This window comes from Hemicordylus capensis, chromosome 3 (assembly GCF_027244095.1).
Source record: "Hemicordylus capensis ecotype Gifberg chromosome 3, rHemCap1.1.pri, whole genome shotgun sequence".
NCBI lineage: Eukaryota > Metazoa > Chordata > Lepidosauria > Squamata > Cordylidae > Hemicordylus > Hemicordylus capensis.
In genome coordinates this window covers 174,717,666-174,737,758 of record NC_069659.1, presented here as the reverse complement: position 1 = coordinate 174,737,758, position 20,093 = coordinate 174,717,666, and the positions used below count along the sequence as shown (strand labels likewise).

General features: G+C 42.2%; 1 protein-coding gene and 2 long non-coding RNA genes across 10 annotated transcripts in view; 2 read left to right on the top strand and 1 right to left on the bottom strand.

Annotated features, from left to right (window-relative positions):
• Window positions 1-20,093, bottom strand: part of PCDH9 (protocadherin 9) — a 1,118,779-nt gene that overhangs the window by 949,963 nt on the left and 148,723 nt on the right. The gene's annotated exons all lie outside the window — the stretch shown is intronic.
• LOC128351357 (uncharacterized) overlaps window positions 1-20,093 on the top strand; it is a 56,702-nt gene that overhangs the window by 9,357 nt on the left and 27,252 nt on the right. The gene's annotated exons all lie outside the window — the stretch shown is intronic.
• Window positions 9,901-19,223, top strand: LOC128351355 (uncharacterized). Its single transcript, XR_008319729.1, has 3 exons — window positions 9,901-10,128; window positions 15,704-15,801; window positions 18,972-19,223. It is a non-coding gene; the product is annotated as an uncharacterized LOC128351355 (long non-coding RNA).

Sequence of the window (20,093 nt, the reverse complement as noted above, 5' to 3'; positions counted from 1 at the left end):
ACAAGTGAGGAATGGGTAACATAGACATGGGTAAACAGGAATAGAGGATGTGTTCAGTTACACATACGGGGACTTAGTTTCAGTAGGAAACCGAGTCCCATATAATTTATTGACATATATGGATAGACACAGAAGTAATTCATTAAGCAAAAGTCTAGGATATACAAAACTACAGCTGCAACCAAATTTCACCTACTGTGAAATTTTGAGGTAACTGTGCAGTCCCAATTTGTGTGAAATATATGAAGCATTTTGAGGAAAGTAAATACATTTGTTATCTATTTGCTACCGAGTTCAATTTAAGGTCTTGGTTTTGACCTTCAAAGCCTTGTGGGATTTGGCACCTATCTACCTACGGTCCTGCCTCTCCCATCCAGTTACATCCCGTCCGGTCAGATCTGCTCAGATGGCCCATTTGTCGGTCCCCGATTTCTGAGAGGTTTGGGGCACTAGGACCCATGAAAGGGCCTTCTCGGTTACTGCCCCACTTCTCTGGAATTCGCTTCCCCTGCAGATTCATTTAGCTCCTTCCTTGTTGATTTTTAAATCTTTATTGAAGAATTTTCTTTTTTGCCAGGCTTTTACCCTGTAGTTTACCTATTTGTCCCGTCCCCCTCCCCTGTTAGTTACTTCAGTTGTATTTAGAATGTAATTTTAATGCTGTCTTGTTTTGCATGTTTTTGAACACCGCCCAGAGTCTTCGGAGTGGGCGGTATATCAAATGTTTCTAATAGATAGATAGATAGATAGATAGATAGATAGATAGATAGATAGATAGAATGTTGGGGTGGGTGGGGGCACCCATAAGTGAACTTTGCTTCAAATGAAATTTCAAGACATTAGCAGTTCCAGACTAGATAAAACATTCAAATAATTTTGAAGGGCGGGAGGAGTCTTAATAAGATTAGCAGGTTTACAGGTGATGTGTCAGCATTCCCTATATATCTCCTGTAATTTGAGTCTCTTTTTTTTAACCTAGGACTCTAAACTCTGGCCAACATCCTCCCTAACAACGCATTTAGAAACTGCAGTGTTTACCAATCCAGATTCTCACTGTACATGAGTTGTGTTTCAGTTTTACCCCAGGTGGTAAATAGTACTACTATAGCTCTCAGCTTTCACTGGGGATGATTTCTAAACATCTTGGTCTGTGGTGTAGATATGCTCTCCATCACTGTTCGGGGAGTGGGGTAGAGAATGTAAGGAGAACTCACCATGAAAACACCATTTTCAGTGGCCTGCCCTTGGCAAAATGTTACATATACAATTTTTAGTTAGAACAAAGAAAGCTGAAGATTTTTTTTTAAGATACTCCAAAGAACAGTAAATGAAAAATCCTCCTCCCAAGAAAGGATATAAATTAGCATATTGAAATAGAATCTCAGATATACTAGATTATACAGGTGGCAAAATGTCCAGGGTAATAAAGGGAACATCTCAAAATAGTTTTTTGAGATGTTGGGAACACAAAGCTTACAATATGGACCACAATCTAGGATCCTGTGTGGGAAAACGGCTCTGCGTAAGCAATGGAAGCTGTCAGTTGGCAGGCACATAATTAAAAAAAACAACCACCCAAACTATTATTGCTCTGGATTTAAAAAGAAAAGAAAAGAATAGTTTTGTTATACGGGCCCCCTGGGATAGAAGGAAAATGTATACAATTAAGAAAATTGGGCTGCCTAGCCTGGAAATTATCATTGGCAAAATTCTCAACTAAAATTAACAAGAAAACCAAAGCAAGGCCAGTATTGTTAATACTTGCAGCTACATGAAGGCTAGAAATAGTTGGCTTCCTAAGGACAAGGAAATGAGAGGGTGTCTTTGTTTATACTAAATTTGCTCAGTTACAACTTTCAAGTAAGTAATAAACAAAACACAACCATGTGAACTAGAGTGGTATCCCTGACAGACTATTGTATCATGAGCCTGAATCAGCGGGTTTCCAAACTTTCTGCCTTTCCACATTGGCCATTCAACAAAGAAAACCCTGCAAGTCTGACTTGGGACCTCTGGGCATTGTAGAAGACTGTGGGACTTGGATCAGTTGCTGAGGAATACTCAGGTTTATTGGGTCTCACTGATGTCTTTTATGAAGCCCTGCCTCTGGACTAGGACACACCAGTCATTCCTCCTCTATGGTTGCGCATTCAGGGAAGACTGAAAGCAGTGAGCAAGCCTTTAGGCAAGGTTGTCCACCACAACTTACCTCAATGGAGAATTGTGGTAAACTTCCAAGGAATTTCAGAATTTCCAACAGAAGTAGCACTTCCATGAAGCAGAGTGATGCAGTCACTTTAGGTGGAGCCACAATGAGGAGTGGAGGGGGCAGCATGCACTAGCGCCCCCCCCCCATCACCACGGATGCCACTCCATGAGTCTCCATGCCACTTCCCTTCTTCTCTCCATTGGTGCATGTTGTTCAATTTCACCTCCTTGCCTAACTGGGGCGTGCCTTTTCTTTCTCCTCTTCTCAATGCGATCTATGAACGCTGGGAATTTTAGGACTGACAAGAGGAAGTACTGGTTCACACAACACGCAATTGATCTATGGAATTCTCTGCCACAGGATGTGGTGATGGCCACTAGCTTGGATGGCTTTAAGAGGGGCTTAGGACATGGTCAGGTCTATTAATGGTTATTAGTCTGGTGGCTATAGGCCACCTCTAGCCTCAGAGGCAGTTCTGAGGCCTCTGACTACCAGTCGTAGGGGAGCAACAGCCAGGGAGAAGCCCACAAAAAGCCTCACTTCTTGCCTGTGGACTTCTCAGAAGCATCTGGTGGGCCACCTTGTGAAACAGGACGCTGGACTGGAGGGGTTTGGGCCTGATCCAGAAGGACTGTTCTTATGTTCTAATGCCCTGCCATCACTGCCTGGCTTGGTGGCACAGTTTTAGAGTACTTGCACTGCCACTGCCTCAGCAGCATGGCCTGAGCACCCATCTGCAGATGGTAGAGTGTCATATTGCCCTTTGCCTCAGGCAGCAAGATATCTTGGCCCACCCCTAATTTCCCAGAATACACTTTGGAAACCCATGCACTAAGCAAACATTGAGAGAAGTCATTAATCGGGGGTTTGGTCCTTTATTTAAGTAAAAGGCAAAAATTTAATTAACGTTGATTTGTGTAGGCTATTTTAATTTTTTTTTGGTCACTAACCATTTATTAAACACATTTCCATAACATAGTAGTTACTTACTGCAGCTGACCTAAATTCTTTGGAATACCATAGATTAGGATATATTTGGCAGTAAGATTTCCATATGCATTTCAAAAATGAAAAAAGAGACAGATAAGAAATGCATCAAGGTTTATTTCATGGTTTCCTCTGATTATTGATTATTTCTGTACTCAGAAGCCTACCAGATACTTCAAATGGATAGCCTTGCATCTTAATTAAATTGTATTCAATTAAAGCCTTAATAATTGCCCCCATAAGACTAAACTGGACCAGAAAAACATCAGTACCCTTTTATTTGCCTGATAAGCCATTGATTGAAGTATACTTCCAACAAGGAATAATTCATGTAAAATGTTTATAACAAAATGACTGCCACCAACCAGACTTGTACACTGAAGATCATTCTAATGCCGACGTTCTATATAACACTGCTGAAAGGAACACAGAACTATGACTGACATAGCAGGTTGCTCCCAGCTGTAATTTTTATGGATCATTTATATTTTGGCAGCTTCCCATAATAAATAGTAAACGTATTATGAATAGAGTTTGTTCTTATTTGTTATTTCATATGGAGTTATTTCTCATAGGAAATGAAACTCTCATGGACAACAATGACTTTCACATAAGTTGCTTTGATAGATTGAATTAATCAATGAGTCCTCTATTGATGAATAGTGCGATCTACATAGTCATTGATCTCATGCCACTTTGATACAGTGCTGTCAGATAAGAAAAGTTCCCCTGTACTGAGGATTTGAGTACCAATTTTTACAAAATGAGGGGGAGATGTCTAAGTTGCAGGGGAAACTCAGGTTTTCCATTTTAGGCCCCCTGGGTGGATGCTGCTAAGATCCTGTTATTGTATTGTGGGGGGAAAGAGTCACAGCCCAATGGCAGAGACCACGCTTGCATGTAAAAGCCCCGCAGCCCCCAGTTCTGCAATTGCACAGGCTTAAGTATCAGGCTGGGAAAGATTTGGAGAGTTGCTGTAAAGAGTAGACCAGCAGAGGTAACACTTTCTTTTTGGCTCTAGTATATTAGTACAAATCACTACAGAACAGAAGCAACAAGTGGCAAATCAGGGGATGCACTTCTAGCCTATGCCATATCCTTGCATTACACAATAACAGAAGAAGCAAAACATAAAACAAAGCACTAGCCCAAACACAGCCTTATCAGTGGAATCAATTTTCAGAACCATTTCTATTCACATGCCATCCTTGTCTTCTGTACTATTACACTACTATACCTATCACTATAGGCACCCATGGATCCAAGCCAGTTAGCAAATAGAAACAAGCCAATAGATCAGAGTGTCAAACTCAATCAGGTGGCAGACCAGATTTGTTTCAAATACACCTCCAGGGGGCCACAGGTGATAAAGGGCTATGTGGTTTGCAGGGAGGAAGCCCAAAAGTGTTTGCCTCCCTGCAGACGATCAGGCCACTGTCCCTGGGCGAGCAGATTGCCACCCAGATTGCCCGCCCAGATGAGCACCAGCTGCTGCCAGCAGCTCCGAGGGTCTGGGAGCCAGGACACCGCTCGTTGCCCTGCACCGCACCCCAGAACTCCAATAATGCACCGCACGAGTGTGCAGTGCATTATGGGAATCCCCCCTCCCTGAGTCTGCTAGCCGCAGTTGCTTACAGCTGCAGCTGAAACACAATCAAGGAAACAGGAGAGTGCTCGCTCTCCTAACCCCATTTTCAAGGGAGGCTTCATAGGCGGGTTTGCCGCCGTGGTGCCGCCGGGATCAGCCTGATCCAGCGGTTCACACGTGTGCAAAGCCAGGTTGGACTCCCTTAGCCTGGTTTTGCATGCACTTGTGAATAGCCTCATTGCCTACCATAAATGATCTTAATGCACTCTCATAATGCATTCATGATGAGGAGCATGTGCAAGGTGGCAGGTGATGACGGCAGGTGAAAGAGAGCCCCACTCTCAAACCCACAGAGATTTTCCCCTCAACTCCACCAAGGAAGGAAGGAGCAGCAAAGGGGAAGACAAAAATAAAGCAGTCACAGAGCAAACAAAAATGCAATTCTTGGGGTAGAGTAGAATTCCGCCTGCCACCTTTTCTCTGCCCATTTTCAGTTTGTGGACTGCTGCTTGATCGGTTCTTTGTTCCTGCCAATGCATGATCATTCTAGGTCATTCTGGGCCATTATGGGAGTTGGAAAATTGAGCTTGTAGGGCTGCATATTTGACATCCCTGCACTAGACACTTTGAGAGTCAACGTGATTAAACAGTCAATTAAAAAATAAAAATAAAAATACTTGATACTTTTAGTAGTGTTTCTGAGTGCTCTTTTTAAAATATCTGTAGCTCCTATAATAGTGAGTTCATTTGATGGAATGAGATCCCTATATGTTCTCCAGTGAAAGTTTTATTTTTTAAATAATAATTCTGCAGTTATCATATCACCAAAATCAAACGAAAAACAGAAGCTTTAAAAACCTTTTCCCTACCTTTTAGAGCTCCCTAAGCCAACTAAGGGTTATGTACCTTGACAGGGGCTCTTTCTTCCTTACTGGGCTTCCATGCTTGGAATTCTAGCTGGACTGATGCTACATGTGCAATCCCCCACCTTGATACATTCAGTGGGGCTGTGCACATGCAGCCTAGAAAAAAAGAAGTTTGAATCCTGCCTCTCTCTCTCTTTTGTTTTTAAAGAGATGGAACACATGCTTTAAATAGACACATGTGAGAGAAGCAAGGGGGTTTACACCTATCCCAATTCATTCACAGGAGGTGAATGGACCAGGTTGCATGATAATCGCTGCACCCCTCTGGGTCTCCCTATCCCTGCTCTTTCTAAAATCCAAAAACCTCCTTTCTCTCATCAGCTAGAAAGCTATTTTAATTTGGACACTAAGCTAAATTTCCTCTTTGCAGTTATCTGGTTAATCTTGTAACATATTTTTAGTAGTAATATTGCTCTAATCAGCTTTATTATTCCGTTGTAAACCTACCCTACAATAAAACCTTGTTTCTTTTTGAACTTCAACCTCTCTCTCACTTCATTTTCTTGTAACCAAAGCTTTGCACTAAAATTATTCTGACATGGAACTGCTCCACCCCAGCTCGCTAATTCTCCACACAAAGCCTGAACACGATTTTGGGGTGTTCACCAATCACCCCAGGGCAGTTCCATGAACAGAGGGGACACACAATTTTTGGCAGTCTCCTCTTGCTTCTGCAGCTGCCTGTGTCCTGAAACTATTTCCCTATGGTTTCCTCAGGGTGAAGGTTTCAGAAGGTGCAGTGGCTGCAGAGGGAAGTGAAGGTTTCAGAAGGTGCAGTGGCTGCAGAGGGACTGCCAAAAATTGTGTGCCCCACCCCCATGCAACAGAAAACTCCGGCATTTTTTGTGCAGGGTTAGTCTGATGTCAGCCAATATCTGTATTGTCCAATTTATGCTGGTCAGTTGCTCCTCCCCACCTCACACAGTGGAACCCTGGTGTGTAGGTACAGAGTAAATCTGGATTTGAGCCACTGTGTTTATGATTTAATTTTGAAAAGAATATAGCCTTTTGATCCTCCGATGCTCTCAGCACTTTCAGAGTCCTAAATCCTTTTCAAAGTATCCAGCAGATACATTAAACGTAACCACATAATAACTAGAATGCCGCTAGTGTCCATATAGGAAGAAGAGAGCTAATACAAACAGTAATCAAAGAATAGTCTTACTGTGTACTATCTTCTCCACAGCCCTAATCATCATCTGAAAGGAAAGTTCCTTTTCTCAGTTACCCCCTAAGAATAAATAATTAGTAATTGCTACTATAAATGGAATATATGGTAGATTTTGTTCCGTAAAGTAATTGAATAAGGCTGACATACAAAAGCTTTCTAGATGTTCACTACTGAGAGAACAAAACTTAAGAAAGTTGAGTTATTCAGGCAACAGGCCAAGGCATCGATTTAGAATGACCAGGAAACGTCTATGGAGTTGCACGCAGAGATGTGGATATGGATTTAAATTAGGACTGAACCAAAGGAAGTGCTAAACCCATTGATTAAATGTGAGCATATATGCACCCTTCATTTTTTAGGAGTAAACCAAAAGGGCTGCAGGTTTCCAGAATGCACTTATTGAACAGTGATGTCTCATTTACACGGTAGAACTATTCACACATTACATCTGTACATGTCCACATATTTTGTGTGAATGAATGTACTTGTTTATTCTAAAAGTCAACTTGCAAATGGGATCTCTCAAAAATACATATGGCAATACTGCTATATGCATGTTGAATGTAACAAAAGAATTATTGCATATTTATAGAGGTTCAACATATGTACACATGTTGAACCTAGTGTGTGCACAGGGCTAGCATGTCAGTCCATGAAGGCAAGGCACAGCTGGGGATGGGTCTGTGGGCAGGGCAGGCAACTGCAATCCCACTGCCCCACTCATTATACACCCATGTATGAATATGCCCAAAGTCTAGCCAGCATCTACTAAAGTTAGCAATGGAGAGCTCCTTCAAAAATCAATTTCTTTAAAAAAAATAAAAATCCAAATCTCTTTAAAATCATATCCTGTTTTCAGAAGCGATTCTACCAACCTGAAACAAACCTTATTCTTCATGTCCTCAAACTAGTAAAAAAGGGGGGGAGCAATCTTGACATCCTCTAGCAAAGGATTTTATAGATGATTTGCACATTGCGTAAAGTACTACTTCGTTTTCCTTTTATTCTTTATAATTAACCTTAACAAAGGGAGAGCTCTGCTTACACTGGATGAAACTAGGACTAAGGAATAAAAGTGTCCAGCCTGAATCATTCAGTCATGCTGAAGAGTACTGTTGATAGCAGAACATAATGACAGGAGACTTGTTTTATTTGTTAATAAAATAAATACATGAAGGGATTGGACAGATAATAAGTTTCATTCTTCATGGGTGCTTGACAGTGCAGGCACAATCAATCCAGTATACTACACGGGATAGCATGTCAGCCATGAAGCTCAGCTCAGTGACCCTGAGCTTCAGAGTGTTGCCTGACAATAAGGCAGTGGGGAGGACACCATGTACTGTACACTGCCCTGAGCTCCTTAGACAGCTGTAATCAATCCATCATCATCAGCAAGCCCCTTTAAGCCTCACTGATTTCAGCGGGATGGAGTTGTGGGTATATGCTTAACTCCATCCCGCTGAAATCAGTGAGGCTTAACGGTGCTTGATGATGATGATGATGATGATGATGATGATGATGATGATGGACTCCAAAGTGCTTAACTTTGTTTGGACAAAGTTGACTGAATGAAACATTCACGCCACTCTATAAGTACCAGTCACACTTAGACAGATTTCAAAGATTCCCACCCCCTGCCCCCCTCCAATTTTGCTTGGGATGCCTTGCATGAAAAATAAGGTGCAAATGCCACTTTGTATCAAGATGCTCATGAAGGTTATAAATACAGTTATTCTCCATGTTATCTTGTCTTCCGTTTTTTAATGATTTAAAAAAATTGAAAAAGAAAAGAAATGATGGAGTGCAGTTGGTTCTTTTATGAGTTCACAAGCATGATGGGGATGATAAAGGATTTTAGTACTCATCAATTAAGGTGGTAAAAGCTGAAGAATTTTAATTAAGACAAAACACTTAAAGCACCTTAACAGCTAGCAATGAACTGTCATCCTTAATAAGAACAGACTCTCCTACTTTCTAATGCAAATGAGACTCAGACACCTAGAAGCTGGTGCCTCACCAACAACCTTGCAAATGACTTTGACATGGACCTGATGGACTTCTCTAACAACCCAAATAAAATTTCTGCTGCACACTGTAGAGACATAAATCCAGTGCGTGTTGACCATGAAGCTTTAATACAATAGATGGCACAATGCCGTAGCATTACATCAGTTTTATCACAGCTGTAGCGGCATTTTATCACAGCTGTAGCGCCATTTTAACAGCATTCTGAGAATTCCAAAGTCTGCTGCCAAATTTGCCTGAGCTATTTTGCAGTGACCCTTTGTTCTTTTCCCACAAGGCATAGTACTTTCAAAGGTTTCAAAGCATATACAGCAGAGCAGGGCAGACATTTACTGTCTTGTCTTTTTCCCCCCCTTTCCTCCCAGAGGATCCTCTTATAATCTGCTGGTACAAACCACACATCCAGGATAAATCTGGGGAAAATCTTCTTCATAAATGTTTGGACAGGGAAAGACCACAAACATCTTATTAGCTTTGAAATTATTTGATTGTGGCACCCGCCCAACTTTGGGGGGGGGGGCTTAAAGGTAAAGTTAGGCTGATGAGTTAATGTTGACTCCTGGCAACCACAGCGCTATGTGGTTTTTACCATTGCCATCTCCCACGCAGTATGAGATGATGCCTTTCAGTATCTTGGCTTACTTCTTACGAAAAGGCTGCAGAATATAGGAACATAGGAACATAGGAAGCTGCCATATAGTGAGTCAGACCATTGGTCCATCTAGATCAGTATTGTCTTCACAGACTGGCAACGGCTTCTCCAAGGTTGCAGGCAGGAATCTCTCTCAGCCCTAACTTGGAGAAACCAGGGAGAGAACTTGGAACCTTCTGCTCTTCCCAGCATAGCTCCATCCCCTGAGGGGAATATCTTACAGTGCTCACACATCAAGTCTCCCATTCATATGCAACCAGGGCAGACCCTGCTTAGCTAATGGGACAAGTCATGCTTGCTACCACAAGACCAACTCTCTCCTGGTCTCCTCGCCACAGATGTTTTGTCTGGGCAGGATCCTTCACATTCTCCTAGAATTTTGCTTTAGGTAGGGATACTTTGGTGACAATTCTAATGGAAGTATATGATGTCACAAAGGAAATGATATGCCCCAGTCAGATGTTGTAAAAAAATGGCATGATTTGAGGGATGCAGCTGTGTTGGGGAATTAACGCCTGATCAGGAACAAACCACACTAATGGGTGCTGCTGTCTAAGAATGATTCATGTGAGTGCAATTGCCTTTCTTTCTTTTAACCAACTGCACTAATTTAAATAGACAGTAGAACATGATCCTGCCTGTCAAACATTAGTTCTTCCTCATAGCTGTGTCCATGAGAATACTCCAGAAAATTTCTCAGCGTGTGCGTCCCCAGATGTAATTGGACTTCAGCTCCCATAATTCCCAACCAAAGGCCACTGGGGCTGGGGATTATGGGAGCTGAAGTCCAATAACATCTGGGGACCCACACGTTGAGAAACCCTGCTCCAGATGGAGTAGATATCTGAACCAATATGGCCAAAAGGTATCTATAACTGAATAGCTACATTTCTGACTGTTCCACCTGTGGTGTTGGAACAGATTAAAGCAATTTTATCTGCAAAATGTACTGCAAATTGGTTACAAAAGGCTACCAAGGGCTCTTTCAACTGCCTCTGTCGACCAGACTGCAAAAGTCACCTAGGAAATATTACGCAAATAACATTGTAGTAAAGTCATCTACACCATCACTAGCCCATAGTAGGCTTCAAGATGAGCTCTGGCCTGCATTTGCCTAGATTGGTCACAAACCTTCCATGACTTCTGCTTCAGCCAGTGACCCAAATTGTTCCATTGCCCATAGCTTCTTAGTATACCAAGTTGCTGAATGAGTTCTGCAGTTTGGGTTACAGCATTTAATATCAATTGCCCTAGTCACCTCCCAAAAGGTAAAATGAAAAGAATAATGGTTTTTGTTTCCAAGATCAGTAGTGTAACTTTGCAGTAAGAAAATCCTGGCAGTAGGCGTAATTCAAGATGCTGCATGCTTTAGAGATATACCTTTTCATGGACTGCCACGGCAGACTATGGGCCAGTTCACATGTTTAAAACATACATTCTACTTTCCCACTGTGCAGCACACTCCCAATTTCTGATCAGAAAAGGAAAAATCAGTCATGCAATGTTGGCACTACGCCAACTCATCGATCTAGGATCAGCATCATAGTTCAGATCAAAGATTCACAATCCCAGGAAGGTGTCAAGTTGGTGTGGTGCCAACCCAACATTGCCAATTTCCCCCAGATTAACAGGACCAGAAATCAGGAATACACAAACAATGGGAATCTGGGATGTTACTGTTACCAGAGATCCTTTTAATCATGCAAACCAGCTCCGTAAGTAGGTGATAGCAGGTTTGACAGCTCCTGTACAAAAACCCTACCATGCATATATAAAGGTAACACACATCTAAAACTAGCACAACAAGAACAGGCTAGTCTAGATCTCTTCTCCCTGAAATGCTGATTTTCTACATGTATATAAAAACAATTGAGGAATGTTCAAACAAGAAATTATCTCAGCTCCAATCTGGTTTTAAAAATCACAATTCATTAGAAGAAGAAACAGCATCATGTGATTCGGACATAAGGTTGCACTAAATATTCTCCTTATTTTCAGACATAAATTAGTTATTTTGGGGAATGGGGTAGAAAGGTTCGGGGGGGGGGATTCACAATTGTGGCAATATCCTCCTTTAAAAAAAACACCTGTGCAATGCTATTCTTTCCCCTCTCAAATGTTGCTGCCTCATGCCATTTTCATCCAAGTTAGAGCTTCTTTCCACTTCCTGCATTAATCATATGGGCAATCCAGCCAATCACAGATCATAGAGCCTAAGTGATTACATCTTAGTGCTATGTAGCCTATAAGATTTGGCTGCAGGCTGCCATCTCTGAAGGTTGCCTTATACTGGAAATTACCATTGGTCCATCTCGCTAATCAGAGGACATATAGCAGAGAAAAGATAAGCTGGAATGTTTCTTCAGGACTGGTCTGAATTCTGCTGAGAACTGAAATACTCCTGCAAGGAAGTATTTGTATGCTCCACCTTTGAGTGTTTAGTACTCAGATTATGTTTTCTTTCTGTCGCATGTGCTCCATAACGTTTTGAACATCTCTGGACGAATGTAGTGACAACAGTGATTATGTTTTCTTTCTGTCGCATGTGCTCCATAACATTTCGAACATCTCTGGACAAATGTAGTGACAACGGTGGGATGTTAAAGCTGAGTGAGTTTCTGGGAACAAGTCATTTGAAGTGGAACTGCAGTAAATTTCCAGGAGGAAGGAAGGAAGCAGTCCCTCTGCTCTCTTCCTCTTCTTCATGTGTAAATATTTCTTCAAGAGCAAATATCTTGATGGCTGCCTCTTAAGGAATTTAATGGAAGAGTATCCAGCCATTATGGCCAGGACTTCTCTTCTGATGCAGCAATATTTGAATCTGAGTCCTGGATCATGACATAACCAGAGCTTGTGTAATCAGGAACCTTGATGGATTTGGTGGACCATCCTTCAGAATTAAAACCTGTGCTTTAGGAATAATGTAACCTCTAACTCAGATTCCAACACAATTGAATCTATTCATCTTCACTTGAAAAAAGTTCTGGGCGGGTGGGTGGGCGGAGTTAGTTATTTAGGCTGCTAGAAGGTAGGCATGTGACCGAATTGGTTCAGGGCCTCCTTAGGAAAGCACAAAACTGGCTCAGGCACCTGCATCCAAACCGGTTTGGCAGGGCTGGGATCGGTTCCTTTAAAAACCAGGTCCTTACCTGCTCCTCTGCTGCCCCACATCTTTTCTGGGTATGGCACTCACTTTCCAAAAGGCCACTTGCAGCTGCGGTGCTGCTCCCAGCAGCCTGTGCGTGGTGTCGGCATGCACATGGCTGCCACCCATGTGTGTGCCAATGCTGCACGCAGGCTGCTGGGAACAGCACTACAGCCACACACAACCTTTGGGAAAGTGAGTGTCACACCCAGGAAAGCAGTGGGGCAGCAGCAGAGCAGGCAAGGACCTGCTTGCCTGGTTTTTAAAGGATTCTATCCCCGCCCCATCTGTAGCTGCCCAAGCCATTTCAGGCACATCCCTACTAGAAGTCATAATCTTATTTCCAAGCCTGAATGGTTTGAAGTTTTATTGCTTTAACTCTTTAAAAATTAAAGTACTTTTAAGGAAGCCAATCTCAGACAATATCATTCCACAAAACAGCAGCCTCATATCTCCTTTTTCTCCGTTTACCTGGTAACATCTAGAAAGGGAGAACATTGTGTAATGTCACTGCACTTCACTGGCGTTTCCATGCTTACGGGGGTGGGAAATCATGCTCTGCCGTAATATCACATCACAAGACTTTATTTCTAGACATTGCCGGGGAGAGAGGAGAGGGAGGATGTGGCAGGCCACTGCTTTAATGGCAGCCATGTATCTCCTGAGTAGTTTCAGACTCAGACAAAAGATGTCCCACTTCTTCCTTTGTATATCTTTTCTCTTAATTAGCTAGTGATGACATTTGGATACGCTCAGTGATTAATGGCTAGTACACTACAGACAGGTACAGAAACTCTTCTCATTTCTTAGCTTGAGTGTGTGTATACACACACACACACACACACACACACACACAGAGTGAGCGTCCAACTAACATTAGATGGTCAAAGAGCCAATTTGCTCTTTAAGATTTCTCAAACATACATGTATATTTGCTGTCATGATATCCAGGCATATCTACACTAAATTTCTAATTCAGGGGCCAGCAACTTATGGCACAGGTGCCAAAATGAGTGATTTGATTAATCACTCATGAAACAATTTTGAGTGGCACTCCACTGCTAGGAAGCCTGACTGCTACAATACCAGCTGCCTGCCTCTGGCTGGCCTGTCATCATCACTTGCTGTGGCAGACAGAAGACATCCAGGGTCAGGAGCAAAGGTCTCTATGGCTGTGCTGGCTGGCTCTCTCTCAAATATATGTACACTCTGGAAAAAATGAATGTCCTTGTGTGAAAGAGAGCCAGCCAGGCAGCCAGCACAGCCAGAGAGACCTCTGATGCTGCTGATCCTGGGTGTCTGCTACAGCAAGAGGTGACACACCAGCCAGAGGCAGGCAGCGGGCATTGTAGTGGCTGGTCTTCCTCACACATATGCATTCTCTCCAGCAACTAACCTCTGTGCTTTCTCCGCTCCTGAAATGGAGGAGACAAAACACACAAGGTTGCTGAGGGAGGGAGGGAGGAAAAAGAGAGACCAGCAATTAGGCTTAATGCTGGCTGGAAAGCAACACTGAAAGCTGCCAGGAAGAAGAGAGGGGGTGATCAGTGTAAGGCTTCCAGCCCAGTGGCGAGGCTGGCTGCTGGTGGGCATGGCCAGGGACATGGGTGAAGCAGCCCGGTTGACTCAGGGGCAGGATGGGACTAACAAGGTGGAGATGCCAACTTCACTTTGAGTGGCACCCCTCCTTGATCCACCCCTGAAGACTTGGCACATCAATTCTGTAAGGCTGCTGACCCCTGTCCTAATTCAGTGGGGAGATGCTTGACTAACAAGCAGGGGCGTAGCTATAATTGAGCGAAAGGGTTCAAAGAACACGGGCCCCCAGCTCCTGAGGGTCCTCCAGCTCCATCCCTCCCTATTATCTTCATTGTCTCCCTCACTCTTGGGGGCCGCCAGAGAGAGGGATGAACATGGGCCCCCTCCCCACTAGCTACGCCCCTGCTAACAAGCAGAAGGTTGCCAGTTCGAATCCCCGCTGGTATGTTTCTCAGACTATGGAAAACACCTATATCGGGCAGCAGTGATATAGGAAGATGCTAAAAGGCATCATCTCATAGTGTGCGGGAGGAGGCAATGGTAAACCCCTCTTGTATTCTACCAAAGAAAACCACAGGGCTCTGTGGGTGCCAGGAGTCTAAATGGACTTGACGGCACACTTTACCTTTACCTAATAAAGAACAACAACATTATTTTCAGGGGGGTGGGGTTGTTTTTGGGTTTTACATAATATATTACCATTGTGTTTGTTTATGCCATTCACCAAGGCTGAAAACATGATGACTATGAAAGGTTTTTAAAAACTTACGTTAAAACTGGAGGGGGGGGGGCTTCCAGAAATGAAAGTCACACAGTCCAAAAGGAAACGGGGCAAAATTATCACCTATCAGACTAATTAAATAGGTGTTTGCTAACATGCAAGTGATCTGCTGTGAAGTCACGTTATAAATAGATTATTTTGTGTTTCACTTATGGGTGCCAGATGTTACTCTGCTTTTGAGGCAGAACCATTTATATGTGCTTCATAATTATAATTAAAAAGCTCTCTGACATTGTTTAAAAATAATAGTTTTCTATATAAAATTTGCAGCAAGTGCATGCATACTCGCAAGAGGGAGAAACTCAAGCCTGTGTACGTCTATAAACATTGGATTGTTTGTGTGTTTCTATTCAAACGTTATACCCATGCATGGATATATCATTTGGGCACATCAATGGGCTAAGGAAGAAAGACATGATCTTGCCCATCCATATACCACCCTTCATATGAAGAATATCAGGGAAATACCAGCAGAACCAATTGTATGAGTGCTGGGGAGAACTAATATTTTATTCCTCTTAAGCTGGAGCAGTCCATCCTATGCATTAGGTTTGGTTATTGCCCACCTTATGAAGAAGTCAGTCTCTTTTTCCATTCAACCTTGGATGCAAGCATATCCTTCAACACATGCCCTTTCTGAACATGGTTTTGCTCATTCTTGCCTTTTCTACTGAAAGCTTTTTAGTGGTCCCTAGAGAAAAGCTGAGAGGAGCACTCATATGCAGGCCTACCAGAAGACTAATACCTCACAGGAGTAGCAAGGACTTACGAACAGGTATTAACTTAAAGCTTTTTTCCCCTGCTTTTTAAAAAAAAGACATTGATTTTGAAAAAGTAATGTTGGAAAGTTTCTCCCTTTTATTTGGTGAGCCACTGTGTGATGGGCCTTGGCCCTGACCCAGCAGGGCTGTTCTTATGTTCTTATTTCTCATACAGCAAAAAAAGCATTGGAGTAAGAGTACCATACCCACCAGCATTTAACATAGGAAAGTGAGGACAATGGTGTATTTGTAACACTTCACAACACACATCAATAACTGACGACCCACACCAGTGTTCCCTGTAGCAGGGATTCCCAAATGTTGTTGATTACAATTCCCATAATTCCCAGCCAAAAGCCATTGCAGCTCAGGATGCTGGGAGTTGTAGTCAATCAACTGAAACAACTTCTGTTACACCAAACTCTCTTCTCTGCTTGTCATATAACAATATTTATTTAGTCTGTAATAGAGTAAGCCCTGCACCAACTTCTGAAGCATTTTAGTAACCAAATCACAAGAGCTCTTTTCAGGTTTTTGTGTTTTTTAAAAATCTAATAATGTTTACATAGAATGGGTACACTCACAATGAATCTGACTAGATAGAGTAGCTAAAACTCAAACATTTATAAACATCCATTATCTAGATAGGTGGCTATTAGGGATGATGCAATGCTCATTTTTAAGGATGTGCACGAATTGATTTTTTAAATTCAATTTGTGCCTGATTTGTTTTGTATCCAAATCTACCCCATCCAAATCACTCCAGATTTTATTTGTATTTGCTTTGATTCAATTTGGATTTTGACTACTTAACAAGGGCCAAGGGGCACCAAATTTGGGTGGTGGGTAGGTCCCTCTGGGTGCCACCTACTAGCAAAATTTCAAGGCAGTGGGACATTTGGTTGATTTTTAATGTTTTTTTTTTTTTTTAGTTTTTACTGATTTAGAAAATTTCTGCCATAGGAAACAATGGGAATTTGAAGTTGCCATAGCCTAACCCTAAATTGCATCCCCAGCTTTCTTAAAAAAAAAAGAAAAAAAAAGCTAAGCTCTAGTCCTTGTAGAAGTGGCGATATGGAACAAAATGTGCAGTCATTGTTTTTCAAGTGTTTGGATTCTTTGGAGCCTAATAACTTTTCCTCGTAATTAATCCTTATGAGGATTCATTGCACACCTTCATTTCTTGACTGGGCAGTGCCAACGGTCAACTGCCATGTGCCAACTACACCCACCACATCCTGCAAGGCAGTAGGATACTCATTTTAATTCTTAGGAATCTTGACATTTTTAGATTCTTTGGTGTCTAATAACTTTTCCTCATAATGAATCCCTATGAGGATTCATTATACACCTTCATTTCTTCTTTTCATTTTGACTATCACCCCTCTACACACGCACACACACACAGAGGTACTCAGTTCATTTTTTAGGTATTTTTGAAATGTTTAGATTCTTTGGTGTCTTCATTACACACCTTCATTTCTTCTGTTCATTTTGACCCCACTGCTTTGCTGGTGGGGGTGAGGAATTAGTGGCATCCCCTGTGCCAACTACCCCACAACCCACTGGGTACTCAGTTTATATTTTAGGGATTTTTGAGGTGTTTAGACTCTTTGGTGTGTAATGAATCCTCATATGGATTCATTATGAGGAAAGGATATTAAGCCCCAAATAGCCTAAACACTTGGAAAAATCCTAGAACATAAACTGGGTAGTACCCCACTGCCTTGTGGGTGGGAGTGGGGTGTAGTTGGCACATGGCAGTTGACTGTCGAAAAGACAGTCAAAATGAATAGAAGAAATGAAGGCGTGCAATGAATCCTCATAGGGATTCATTGGGGTAAAGTTATCATACACCAGAGAATCCAAACACTTGAAAAATAGTGACCACACATTTTGCTCCATAACTCCACTTATACAAGGGCTAGAGCTTAGCTTTTGTTTTAAATAAAAGCTGGGAATCTGGGGGAATTAATAGGAGGGATCCTAATCTCGAATCGAATCGAATCGAATCAGGCGCAATTCGATTTGTGTCCAGATCTAGCCAATGGACCACAGGGGTGATTTATTTTGTCTCCAAATCACCTGAATCAGCTGGATTTGGGTACAAATCTATTCATACCCGAATCCATTTGCACATTCCTACTCATTTTGTGTCTGTGTGTGTGTGTGTGTAGTTAGTTATACACAAATACTACAGTCAACATGCATTCCACCTCCCTTCCCAAAGAGTTCTTTAATGCCAAGAAATCCAGGATAAATCAATGGCTGAAACCTGAAGAGTTTTGGTGCCTATTTATTTATTTATTTATTTATTTATTTATTTATTTATTTATTTTTCACATTTTATATATTGCAGGTGCTCCCACTAACAACATTCTTTAAAAGATCTCCCTAACCATTTTCTCCAAAAGTCAAAACAGAAATAAAATACAGACAGTGTTTTACCTGATGCAGGTATCAGAAAACAGGGGCAGTGGCTTATAGGACACTGGCATTTCCCACGTGATGTATTTGCTTTCCCCAGATGATTAAAGGCCAATTAAAGACATTTCTTGTCTCCTTTGAATTTTTAAAGCTGAGGTGCTTTTTTTGCCTCTCCTAGATAACATGCCCCTGCTGTGGCTGTACCATTGGCTCACAGCAATCAAAGGTGTTTGTATCCATTCTAGCTCAGTACAAAGAATACTTAGAGTGCTAGAAAGCAATGGTTCATATCCCTAGGGTTTTTCCCCCAGTTAAATAGAAGTTCTGCTTTCTTAAAATACAATCAGCAAACTGCAAAAGCAATCCATATATTAATTTACACTGCATGCCAGCCTGGGGCACCTTTCCAATCTTTTGATCCTCTCTTTCTCCCACGACTTTGGAGGGCCTGTTCATAACACAACACTTTAGGCGTGCTGTACACCTAACGTTTTTTGAAAGAGTTTTCACCTACACATGCAATGTATGAATAAATACGACAAGTGTTTGCAAACATACATATCATACAGGTACACTGGCCAGAGAGGCAGGAGAGGCTGACGTTTCCCGTTGCTATATAATGTGTGAAGCAGCCCACTAGATGTGAATCAATTAATTCTCCAGGCAAAAAGGCCTCTCCCCCTTGTTGTGGAGTTTGCCGATTACACCATTGTAACCTAACCTGACTTTTTTTCATACTTTTTTCTTATTGTGAAAGGTTATCGGATCAATGGCTTGCAAGTACAGTTTCTTCTCTAACTTCGTGATCGAAAAGGATCTTCTTAAATCAAGCTCCATTCCACCTTAGCTCAGGCAAGCAAACTGATGAGAGCATTCAGTTCCTCGGAAGCCATGCATTGCAATCTTACCTCCCACTGAGACTCTGAAACAATATATAGTATGCTACAAGTGTGACCTTGTCAGACCTCATCAAGCTCTGGAAGTAAAGATTACCCATTTTCAAACCCAACCCAGTCACACCTCTTGAGTTCTCTCTACTGAAACACTACATACCTTGCTTAGAAGAGCAAGCACACATTTTATCCCCCACAGATGTAAAAATCCCATAAAAGACACCATTTGAGAGAGAGCATAGTTTTGAACTTTAAAATCTAAGTAGAGCCATACTGCTCCGCAATCTTTCTCCCCAGGATTCTCCTTCCCAGAACTTCAACCAGATTTTTGATTTATTAACTTTTATGACAAAAGCTCAAAGCAGTGATGAAATGCATATAATATAATATAATATAATATAATATAATATAATATAATATAATATAATATAAATCACAACTGAATGAAAACAGGCTTAAAATATAGATTGAGACATAATAAGGCTGTTCTCATGAGCAGCCTAACCCAGTCTAGGGCAGCCCAGCCTGGGTTAGGCTGCTTGTGTGGAATGCAAGGATTGCTCCTGATCCCAGGACCCCTGCCCAGCCTCACCCTTTTTGCATCAGCTCTTAGCCAAGGTTAAGGGAGCGAATGTGCCCTTAACCCCGGCGCTGAGATCTTGTGTTTACTTGCAGCCTGAGCATACACAGTGATGGGTGCCTAGCATGCCCATCTGATGGAGGAATCCCCCAATGCGTTATGCCGAGCATGCAGTGAATGGTGGGATTCCCGGAAGCCAGGGTGCATTGTTCCGGCCTCTGGCAAGCCACATAACCCTCAGGAGTTGCGCGCGTGTGTGCGGCAAAACCACACAGCCAGGAGGGCATGGAGATCCTCTGGGTGGGAAAATAAGTACAGTACAGCCTCTCCCCCCCACCCCCCGCCGCCATCCCAGTCATGTGAATGGCCTCAAGAGTCAACTTTGCAATTATCACCATAAAAAACC